Source organism: Equus asinus, chromosome X, assembly GCF_041296235.1.
Source record: "Equus asinus isolate D_3611 breed Donkey chromosome X, EquAss-T2T_v2, whole genome shotgun sequence".
NCBI lineage: Eukaryota > Metazoa > Chordata > Mammalia > Perissodactyla > Equidae > Equus > Equus asinus.
The window spans coordinates 128,331,148-128,343,037 of NC_091820.1; the positions used below are offsets into that span (position 1 = coordinate 128,331,148).

The window sequence follows — 11,890 nt, forward strand, 5'->3', positions numbered from 1 at the left end:
TTCTGAGTTCTGAAGGTTGCTGACTAGTAGAAGCTGTTCCTCCTACCTGGGATTGAGGCTGGAGCAGGAAGAGTTGAGGGTGATTTGAGTTAGGGATAGGGATGAGGAAGGGTGTGGTGGATGAGGTCGGTGTGGGCCATGTAGGTGGTGAGGTTGAGTGGTTTGTTCAGACGAAGCTGTCCAGTAGGCAGTAGGAAACATGAGTTGGACTATCAGGGGAAAGGCGTGGGCCGGAGACTAGATTAGGCTGCGTCAATAGAGGTCATTTGTTATATAGAGGGTGGTCAACAAGCTATAGGATGTCAGTCCCTCTGCTGCAAACACAGTTAGCTGCTAAAATCACACAAAGGTTAATAAATCCAGAGAAGACCTTAAAGGTAAAAAGTACTCACCTGGTTTAAGGAAACACAGGAAAACTTTCTCTGGGGGATTTCTGGGTGAGTAATGTTTTTTTTTAAAGTATAACTATATATACTTACATACGTAAGTATATAACATATATATACTTATTTATATAATGTGTATCTCTCTATATAACATATATACACATATATACATGCCTGTGTATTTGTGGTTCATATTATATATACAGTGATATAGTGTGAGTTTTTAGTCACACATCTGCTATTTCAGGTCACTTTTAAGGCTCTGCTCTTGGCATCCTTTGTCCAACTCTGAGCTTACACACACCAATACCCAGACACTCACTTCTCTAATCTACTGTGTCTGTTTTAGGAATCTGGTGGCTCTGCAGTAGCTGAAGTTCCTTGTGGCAAACAGAGCAAGGGGCTGGAGTCAAGCTTGGGCCAGGGTACCCGGAGGCTGGAACTCCATGATCCATCCTGTATCTAACTGGTGGAAAGTGGTTGTCAAAATTATAGGTGTGAGACCTCTCATTCCAAATGAAGCCTTCTACAGAAATCCAATTCACGAACATGAGTATTTTAATCATCTCCTATTCACACTGTTGGTGAGGAAGGGATCCTTGCCTTGGGTTTATTGGGATGACTGAGTACATGACACCTGACACTATGTTGAGATTGACAGTAGTTTGTTAATCACAGGTACTCATAGCCCAGTGAAGGAGGACACAGCACACCATGCAGGGCCACAAGAGGGCTGCACTCAGGAACAGAGTGAACAACCCAGATTGCACGAAGTAGACTTTGTAGAATCAAGAGAGTGAGGTGACCCCTGGTTTCCACAGCAGGATGTAATTTGCTTGTTTGAATACTTTCACACGCTGGCAAGAACTGAAACTCTCTACTCAGGGATAAGCAAAAACTGGGCCTAGTCCTGCTTATGAAGAAGATTGTTTGGCTAGGAGACCTTATTTGCAAGAGCAGAGTGGTGAGGGGAACCAGGAGTTAGATTATTCGAGTTCCTCCCAGTTTCACCAGATGTCAAGGCAGCACATAATATTGAGTCTTAATGTTAGGTCTTACGCCACAACAAGGAAGGCAGAGCAGTCTGGCCGAAGTGAGGACCGCAAGCCCAGAGTCCTGCCTACCCAGTACCTTTCTCCCAGGGGGTAGTGGCCCCTGTCACCCAGCCACAGAACTCTAGCCGTCCCCCTGAGCACTGCTTGGTGAGCTCTGTGCTGGAAGACCCTTCCTCGACTGTGGACTTCATCACGTCCCTACACGGGCATCTATCTGTGTGGACTCCATTCTGCCCAACACATTGAATCCCAATTTTGCTGCCTGCCTTTCCAGCACTGCCAACAACTTGTGAGCCCCCAACCTCTGCATCCCCAGCATGCCTTGCTATCCCATTTCTCATTCCCCAACTCTTCACTGCCCCACCCCGACCTACACGCACACAAGCACACACTGTCCTCCTACCCACACATCTAGTCTTCATTCTCAGCAGATTTTTCCTTCCTGCTGACCCCAATCCCTGTCTCTACCTTCCTTCCTTCCTAGCGTCGCTTTGATCTCTCTTCTGCAAAGGGGCCTCTGTTAGTGTCTTTACTTGGGAGATTCTCAGCATCAAATTACACAGAGGGCCTTCTCTGACTTTTCACCCATGTTTCCTTCTTTTGGAAGGAAGTTCATGCTCCAGCCCAGTGAACAAGACCAGGAACCTTCACTCATTTTGCTTTCATCTGTTGCCTCTGCTCCCCCAACATGGCCCACAATCTCCTTGACTGATGTTAAGGTTGCCTAATCTCAAACAAATCAATTAAAAATGTGTAGCTTATTACCCTTTAAGAACACAAGGTGAAGTGATTCCTATAAGAGTTCTTTATTAGAAGAATAGAGAAGAATAGCTTGTCTGGAGCTTACAGCATTCCTTCTAATTACATTGTGTTCACATTTTAAATGATGAGTGATTTTTAAATGCATGGTATGTGTGGGCTCACCTGGTCACTGTGCCAGCATCTTATGTGCAAAGAAGAAAACAGCCAGCCCTATCCTTTAGATCTCAGAATAGTCAGACACAAAAAATCCAAAAGTATGCTTCCATTTCTCCCTTCTCAGCCTTTAGTCTGTAGTTATCATACGTTATACTTTTACATATATTATAAACCACTCCACACATTGCTATTCATTTTACTTTAAACTATCAATTATCTCTTAAAGACATTTACACAATAGGGAAAACATCTTTTGTATTTACCCACGTAGTTGCAATTATATTATACTATGTAGTTACAATTTCCATGTAGTTGCCCTTCATTCCTTTTGTAGATACAGACTTCTATTTGGTATCATTTCTGTCTGCTTGGAGTACATCCTTTAACATTTCTCATAGTGCACATCCGTTGGTAATGAATTATTTCAGATTTTCAGTTCTGAGAAAGTATGTCACCTTTGTTTTTGAAATATGTTTTAACTGGGTATAGAAATCTAGGTAGACAGGTTTTTTTTTTTTTTTTTCCTTTCAGTACTTTAAAGATATTATTCCACTTACTCTGGCTTTCTTTTTTTGTGGTAAAATTCACATAACATAAAATTTACCATTTTAACAATTTTAAAGTATGCAATTCAGTGGCACTTAAAGTGTAATCATCACCACTATCTAGTTTCAGAACTCCTTCATGATCCTAAACAGAAACCTGTGTACCCATTAAGCAATCACTTCCCATTCTCTCCTTCCCCCAGCCCTGGCAACCACTAATCTGCTTTCTATCACTATGGATTTTCCTATTCTGGATATTTCATATAAGTGAAATCATACAATATTTGATCTTTTGTGTCTGGGCTATCACTGTTTTCACAAAAATCTACTGTCATTCTTATCTTTGTTCTTTTGTAGGTAAAGTGTTCCCTCCCTCCCCGGGCTACTTTTAGGATTTCTCTGTAGCACTAGTTTTAAGCAGTTTGATTATTATGTGCCTTTGCATAGTTTTCTCTTTTTTCAGGTTTTATTGAAGTATAATTGACAAATAAAGTTGTAAGATATTAATGTGTACATCATGATGATTTGATATTTGTATACATTATGAAAGGATTCCCCCATAATTTTCTTGTTTGGGGAGTTCTTTTAGCTTCTGGGATCTATGAGATTACAGTTTTCATCAAATTTTATAATTTTTCATTTATTTCTTCAAGTATTTTTTCTATCCCCCCTTTTCCTCTTTTGAAATTTCCAAATGTATGTATATTACGCCATTTGAAGTTGTCTCAGAGCTGAATAGTGCTCTATTCATTGTATTTTCTTCTCTCTGATTGTTATTGAAAGTTTCTATTGCTACATATTCACGTTCACTAATCATTTGGTCTGCCTTTAATCCAAACCAGTATACTTTTTCTTTTTTTAAGAATTTTTTTTTTTTTAAAGATTTTTTTATTTTTTCCTTTTTCTCCCCAAAGCCCCCCGGTACATAGTTGTGTATTCTTCATTGTGGGTTCTTCTAGTTGTGGCATGTGGGACGCTGCCTCAGCGTGGTCTGATGAGCAGTGCCATGTCCACGCCCAGGATTCGAACTAACGAAACACTGGGCTGCCTGCAGTGGAGCGCGCGAACTTAACCACTCGGCCACGGGGCCAGCCCCAAACCAGTATACTTTTTCAGCTCAGACATTTTAGTTTTCATCTCTCAAAGTTCATTTAGGTTTTTATTTTTTGTATATTCCATGTCCGAATTTAACTTGTTTAAACTTTCCTCTTATTTCTTGAAAAAATGGATACAGATATAATAACTGCTTTAATGTCCTTGCCTGCTAACTCTACCAATTGTGTCATTTTTAGGCCAGTTTCAATCAATTAGATTTTCTCCTCATTATGGGTCTTACTTTTCTGCTTCTTTGCATGCTTGGTAATTTTGACTGGATGCTAGACAATGTGAGCTTTATCTTATTGAGTGCTGAGTAGTTTTGTATTTCTATAATTATCCTTGAGCTTTGTTCTGGGACAGTTAAGTTACTTGGAAATAACAACTCGATGCCTTGGATTGTATTAGTTTCCTGGGGCTGCCATAACAAAGTACCACAAATTGGATGGCTGAAAACAACAGAAATTTATTGTCTAACAGTTCTGAAAGCTAGAAGTCTGAAATCAAGGTATCAGCAGGGTGACTTTCTTCTGAGGGTGAATCTGTTCTATGCCTCTCTCTTAGCTTCTGGTGATGGCTGGGAAATCCTTGGCCTGTAGATGCATCACTCCAGTTCCTGTCTGCATCTTCACATAGTGTTCTGCCTGCGTGTCTCAGTCTTCTCATCTTAGAAGGACACCAGTTGTATTGGACTAGAGCCTACCCCACTTCAGTATGACCTCATCTCAACTCAATTAATTACCTCTGCAAAGACTCTATTTCCAAATAAGGTCACATTCACAGATAATGGGGGTTAGTATTTGAAAATAACATTTTGGGCACACAATTCAACCCACAACACAGGTCTTGTTTTTAGACTTTGTTAGGAAAGATCAGAACAGTATTTAGTCTATGGCTAATAGTGCCTCATTCCTAAGGCAAAACCGTTCGAGTATTCTAATCAATGCTACACGAATTATTAGGTTTTCCACTTTAATAGGAATAGGAACTATTCCCAGTTGTGTGAGCTCTGGAGTTTCCTCTCTGTGCAGCTCTCTCCAATGTGGTATTCTGTCTTCCCAATTCTGGCCTCCCTGGCCTCCGTGCTCTATCTCATCAACTCAAGGTGACTGCCAATCTCCCCTTTGTGCACTGTGACCTGCAATATCTCTCCACGCAGTAAGCTACAGCAAGTGTCAGGCTCATCTCATTTGTTTCCATCTTTGAGATCATTGTGCTTTGTTGCTCGATGTCCAATAAATTGAAAATCATTGTCTCATCTATTTTGTCATTTTTTGGCTGTTTCAGATAGGAGTATAAACTTTGTGCCTGTTATTTGATCTCAGGCAGAAGCAGAAGTCCTATAATACAAATTGAAAACCTGAAATATCTGGCATGACAAATACCCTACTTATTCAAATATCAAACATTCAAATTAAAATCAAAATTGAAAGACTGTCTGACACATATATATGTTCATATAGACATACTTAGAAGCAACTGAGAGACTGTAGAACAAATACCAGCAATGTTTTCCTCTTGCTAGTGGAATTATAAGTGATATCTTTATTTTCTTATTGATAGTTTCAATATTTTCCAACACTTCTGAACACATAAAAATTACCTTCATAATTAGAAAATTAGAAAGAAGACCTCTCAAAATATACTAGAACTGATAAACAAGTTCAACAAGTTTGCAGGATATAGTTGAATGTATAAAAACTAATTGTATTTTTATAAACTATCAATAAACACTCCAAAACTGAAATCAAGAAAACAATTCAATTCACAACCACATCAACAAGAATAAAATACTTAAGAATAAATTTAACAAAAGAAGACTTGAACATGGAAAATTACAGCACATAGTTGGAAATATATTAAATAAGATCTAAATACATGAAAGATATCCCATGTTTACAGCTTGGAAGACTTGATATTGTTAATACGACAATGCTCCACAAATTGGTTTACAGATTCAATGCAATCCCTATGAACATCCCTGCTGGGATTTTTGCATAAATTGACAAACTGATCCTAAAATTCATATGTAAATACAACAGACCCAAAACAGCCAAGTGATTTTGAAAAAGAACAAAGTTGGAGAACTCATGCCAATTTCAAAATTTATAACAATGTTGGAGTAATCAAAACAATGTGGAAGTGGCATAAGGACAGACATATAGATCAATGGACTAGAACTGTAGGTCCAGAAATAAACCCTTACATTTATGACCAGTTGATTTTCCTTAAAGGTGCCAAGACACAAAAATTTCCAACATAAAAACCAGCAAACCAAATTCAACAGGATATAAAAGTCTTATACTCCATACCAATTAGTATTTATCCTAGGAATGCAAGGTTATTTTAATACTTGACATTCAATTAATATAATACATTATATTCATAAAATGAAATATAAAAACATTATAATCTCAATAAATGCATTGATAAAATACAACACATATTCATAATAAAAATTCCTCAACAAACTAGGAATAGAAGGAAACTTCCTTGCTATGTTGTGTCCTGCCCCCGAATTTATATATTGAAGCCGTAACCCCCAATGTGACTGTATTTGGAGACAGGGCCTATAAGGAGGTAACTGAGGTTAAATGAAGTTATAATGATGGGGCCCCGATTTGATAGGATTAATGCCCTTAAGAGAGTTCTCTGTCTCTGTCTTGATCTCTCTCTCTTTTCTCTCTGTGCACATGCATCTAGAGAAAGCCATGTGAGCACACAGTGAGAAGGCTGTCATCCAGAAACCAGAAAGAGCTTTCACCAGGAACCGAACATGCTGGCCCCTTGATCTTGGACTTCCAATCTCCAGAACTGTGAGAAAATAAATTTCTGTTGTTTAAGCTATCCAGTCTATGATATTTTGTTATGGTAGCCTGCACTGACTAACGCATTCCTTAACATGATAAATGGCATATGTGGAATACTACAGCTGACGTCACAGTTAATAGTGAAAGATTGAACACTTTCCCCCTAATATAAGAAACAAGATGGGGAAAAATAGTCTTTTTAACAAATGGTGCTGGGAGAACTGAATATTCACATTCAAAAGAATGAATTTGTACTCCTGTCTTATACTATATACAAAAATTAACTTGAAATGGATCAAAACCTTAATGTAAAGGCTGAAACTATAAAACTCTTATAAGAAAATATAAGGGTAAATCTTTGTGATCTTGCTTCAGGCAATGGTTTCTTGAATATGACCCCAAAAAACAAGCAAAAAAATTGATAATTGTACTCTATCACAATTGAAAAATATACCCTTGAAAAAGACACCATCAAAAAGTGAACAAACAACCCACAGAATGGGGAAAAGTACTTGCAAATCATATATCTGATAAGGGACTTGTATACAGAATATGTAAGGGATATTTACAACTTAAACATAAAAAGGCAAATAACCTAATTGAAAAATGGGGAAAGTATTTAACATGCCATTTCTCCATAGAAGACATATAAATGGCCAAGAAGGTAATGAAAAGATGCCCACCATAATTAGCGATCAAGAATGCAAATCAAAACCACAATGAGATACCACTTCATACCCACTAAGACGACTATAATAAAAATGACGGATAGTGTTGGCAAGAATGTGGAGAAATCAGACCTCTCCAACATTGCTTGTGGGAAGGTAGAATGGTGTAGTCACTTTGGAAAACAGTTTGGCACTTCCTCAGAAAGTTAAACATAATAGTGCCATATGATACAGCAATTTCACTCTTAAGTATATACACAAGAAAAATGAAAACAGATGTCCACATAAAAACTTGTACAGGAATGTTAACAAAAACGTTATTCATAATAGTCAAAAGTGGAAACCACCCAAATGTGTATCAGCTGATGAATGGATAACCAAAATGTGGTATATTCATTCAATAGAAAATTTGGCAGTTGGGGCCGGCCTGGTGGCACAATGGTTAAGTGTGCACATTCCGCTTCTCGGTGGCCCGGGGTTCGCCGGTTTGGATCCCGGATGAGGATATGGCACTACTTGGTAAGCCATGCTGTGGTAAGTGCCCCACGTATAAAGTAGAGGAAGATGGGCACGGATGTTAGCTCAGGGCCAGTCTTCCTCAGCAAAAAGAGGAGGATTGGCAGTAGTTAGCTCAGGGCTAATCATTCTCAAAAAAAAGAAAAGAAAATTTGGCAATAAAATGGAAGGAAGTACTGTTATATACAAAAACATGGATGAAACTTAAAATATTATGCTGAGCAAAGAAGCCAGCCACAAAGGACAATCTATTGTGTAATTCTATTTATATGAAATATCCAGAATAGGCAAATATATAGATACAGATATTAGATTAGTGGCTTCTAGTGTTGAGGTGGTAGATGTGAGATGGGAGGTGATTGCTAATGTGTATGAGTTTTACATTTGGGGTGATGAAAATTTTCCAAAATTAAATTATTGTGATGGTTGCACAACTCTGTGAATATACTACATGATATTGAATTATATACTTTAAAAGGTTTAATTGTATGGTAAGTGAATTAAACCTCAATAAAGCTGTTAAAAATAGATAACTCCAGTAAGGTAAAAATATACATTGTCATTTTCATATAGTGATGACCATAAGCTCCTATTAAAAGCACACATTCTGTTATATTATCCTTCTAAACTCTCATTTTGCTTCTGAATAATACCAGTTTAGGTATTTGAAAATGATTATCATGCCCTCTAAACCCTTTGTCTTCTAATATTTTTTCTGGTCCTGGAGGAAGGGATAGTGGACATAGCCACAAGCATTATGTCCTTAATAAAGTAGCAGGTTTAGCCAGCTTGTGACCCTCATCTGGGCACACCACCTTTGACTTCATGGCTCTTCCTTGTATTTTCTATGGATCACCCACTCCCTTGTGTCCACTGGTTGCTTACTCACTAGGGACGCATCACTGCATCACTCTCCTTAAAATTTCAGAATCAGAACAAAACAGGCCATACACAAACTCACAGATAATTGACTGACTGGTAAAAATATTTGCAACATAGATCACAGGTAAAGGGCTGACATTACTAATTCGTCAAAACTTAATACAAAAATGGGAAAAATACATGAACAGACGTTTCAAAAAAAAGATATAGAACTCACCCTTTGGGGCCAGCCTGGTGGCGCAACGGTTAAGTGCGCATATTCCGCTTTGGCAGCCTGGGGTTCGCCGGTTCAGATCCCGGGTGTGGACATGGCACCGTGTGGCAAGCCATGCTGTGGTGGGCATCCCACATATAATGTAGAGGAAGATGGGCATGGATGTTAGCTCAGGGCCAGTCTTCCTCAGAAAAAAGAGGAAGATTGGCAGCAGATGTTAGCTCAGGGCTAATCTTCCTCAAAAAAAATAAAGAACTCACCCTTCACAATGGGAAAAGATGTATAATCCTACTGTGGTAAGAGAAATGCAAATTAAAGTTACCATAAGGAATTGAAACTAACCCAGAACTCACACAGTTTGTAGAATTAGTAGGCAAGGACATTAAAATAGTTATTATAATTGTATTCCATATGTTCACAAAGTTAATTGTTGACATAGAAGCTATAAAAAAAGACCAGTAGACTTTCAGCTCCAGCCGAGATGATAGACCCATTCATTACAGACCCTTCACCTTACAATAAATATTCCTATACATGACACACCAAACAGGCATCAGGAGATTTTGAAAGGTAGAAAGAAAGCAGACTGTGGCTGGACCTTGGGACTTGAGTTAATGACACTGCTGTGAGTTCTCTCAATTTTCTTATGGCTTCCCATATATCATGGATATATGGGGAGGGTGCTGCAGAGACCTCCAGCCAAGAATTGCCAGCAGGAAGATTCAAAAAAGTTCCAAGAAAAGCCTGTTGTCCCTCGCCAAAAGACCAGGAAAAGGTTGGCCTAACAACAGAAAACCTTTTGGCAATACCTTCCCCATCCCAGCCAAACTCGAACAGACAAACCAAAACATCCACCCACCCTCCACTCACTGAAGTTTATCAGGAAGGAGCAGGGAACTGATCTTTCATTTCCAACCGGGTTGAAGCTGGTAGTGCTAGGATTCCTCTGCCAGGGAAATGTTGTCAGGGCTTAGCAGGAAGTTAACCCTCACATTCTCTGCCTGGCAGAAGCAGGCAACACTCTAATTTCCCCACGGGGTGGTGTAGGTGGTCAGAGCAGAGAGCTGATCTTCCATTTCCCAGCTGGCAGAAGTAGGAGGGGCACTGATTCCTCTTCACGGGTAATATGTGAAGGATCCAGTGGCTAGTGAGCCTCTTCCCCAACGTGATGCTGAACCAGACAGTCTGAAGCAGGGCTACTTGGCACTCCACTTGTCCCCTCCTCTTCACTTTCCCATTATTGTTGGGGCTAGTGGTGAGCTGAGACTCTACCCTCCCCTACAGCAACAAAGCTGTGTGAGTCATCCATCTGCCCCACTCATACTGGTGGCCAAGACAAGTTCACATCCTGACTGGGAAGCAAGCAGGAGGTGTGACTTAGTTCTTCACCTTTGCCAGGAAGGTGTCAGCTCAGTGAAAGAGGGAGCTGAACTTCCACTCTGTCTGTAATAAAGCTGTATGAGTCAGCACCCTACTTTTGCTGGGGAGATATTGGTGGGGACCAGAGGGAAGCTGAACACGGACACCTACAAGGGCTTTGCTGTATATTTCAACAGGAGAATTGCCTGCTAAAAAGAAGAAGAAATAGAATCTAGAATTCACAATATAGTGTCCAAAATGTGCAAGATACAATTGAAAAAGACCTTTACACCAAGAACTGAGAAAAATCACAATTTGAGTGAGAAAAGACAATCAGCAGATGTCAACAGTAAGGTGAATAAAATGTTGGAATTATCTGATAAGGATTTTAAAGCAACTGTCAGAAAACTGGTTCAACAAAAACTAAAAATTCTCTGTAAGAAAAGAAAAACAGAAAACCTTAGGAAAGAAATAGAAGTTATAAAAAGAGAAGCATAGAAAATATGGAACTGAAAAATACAATAACTGATAGAAAAATCTTGCTGGATAGACCCAATGGTAGAGTGCAGATGACAGAGAATAGAATCAGTGAACTTGAGAAGAGATCAATAGAATTTACTGATCTGAAAAATGAGAGAAAATAGACTGACCTTGTAGATATAATCATCAAAATCCAGTGTGGAGACTTCTGCTTCTGAGACTGTGGAGTAGATGTATTTTTCCCGGTTATTCCTGCTGAGAACAACTAAAAATCCTAGAAATTATATTCAAAACAAATGTAAAAAAGCTCTGAAAGGTGGAAAGAAGAAGACAGACTTGCTAGGGGCCTAAGGATCTGAGGAACGGCAAAGTGATGAGTTCCCTGAATTTCCTTTTTTCTTGCATCATTTATCCCAGACTTGGAGCAGGGGAAGCCAGCAATCAGGAAATGTCAGTGGACGCTGACCAAACAAAAGTCCCAGCAAAAGCCTGTTCTCTCTAGCTAAAGGACAAGAAAAGGGACAGCCTAGTAACACAGAAAACTTTAGACAATGACTGCTCTACTCCAGCCAAACACCACAGAAATAACTGTGGCCCCATTCCCACACACACTAGCCAAGGCTGAGTGGGGAACATAGACTTTTACCTTCATCAAGCTGTAATGAGGCACTCCAATCCCCTTGCTAACGTGGTGTCAGAGAAGTGCGAATGGAGGCTGGGGACTGTCATCCCATGGGGCAGTGACAGTGGAGATCAATTAGGGGTCTGGAATTCTACCCCATCCAGGGTAGAGGATCTGAGGGAAACTCCACCCGTCTAATGTCATTGAAAGCCAAGTTGGGAACCTGGATTTCTACCTCCACCTGTAACAAGATGGTGTCACTTCCCCTTCCCCTGCCAGAGCAGTGTCAGAGAAAGCCAGATAAAACAAAAGGTTTAAACAAGATTCAGAGTCTCATAAC

The 11,890-nt window shown here is 39.4% G+C and overlaps 1 long non-coding RNA gene across 2 annotated transcripts in view; it reads right to left on the reverse strand.

The window, feature by feature from the left end:
• LOC139042681 (uncharacterized) overlaps nt 1-11,280 on the reverse strand; it is a 28,074-nt gene extending 16,794 nt beyond the window's left edge. The window contains exons 1-2 of one of the 2 annotated variants that reach the window (XR_011499686.1): nt 11,099-11,280; nt 9,093-9,206 (exon numbers count right to left, since the gene is read on the reverse strand). This is a non-coding gene — a long non-coding RNA (uncharacterized lncRNA). Of the gene's footprint in view, nt 1-9,092; nt 9,207-9,959; nt 10,215-11,098 lie in introns of those variants that run through there. The other variant, XR_011499687.1, reaches the window with a different exon arrangement.
• Nucleotides 11,281-11,890: the final 610 nt, after the last annotated feature.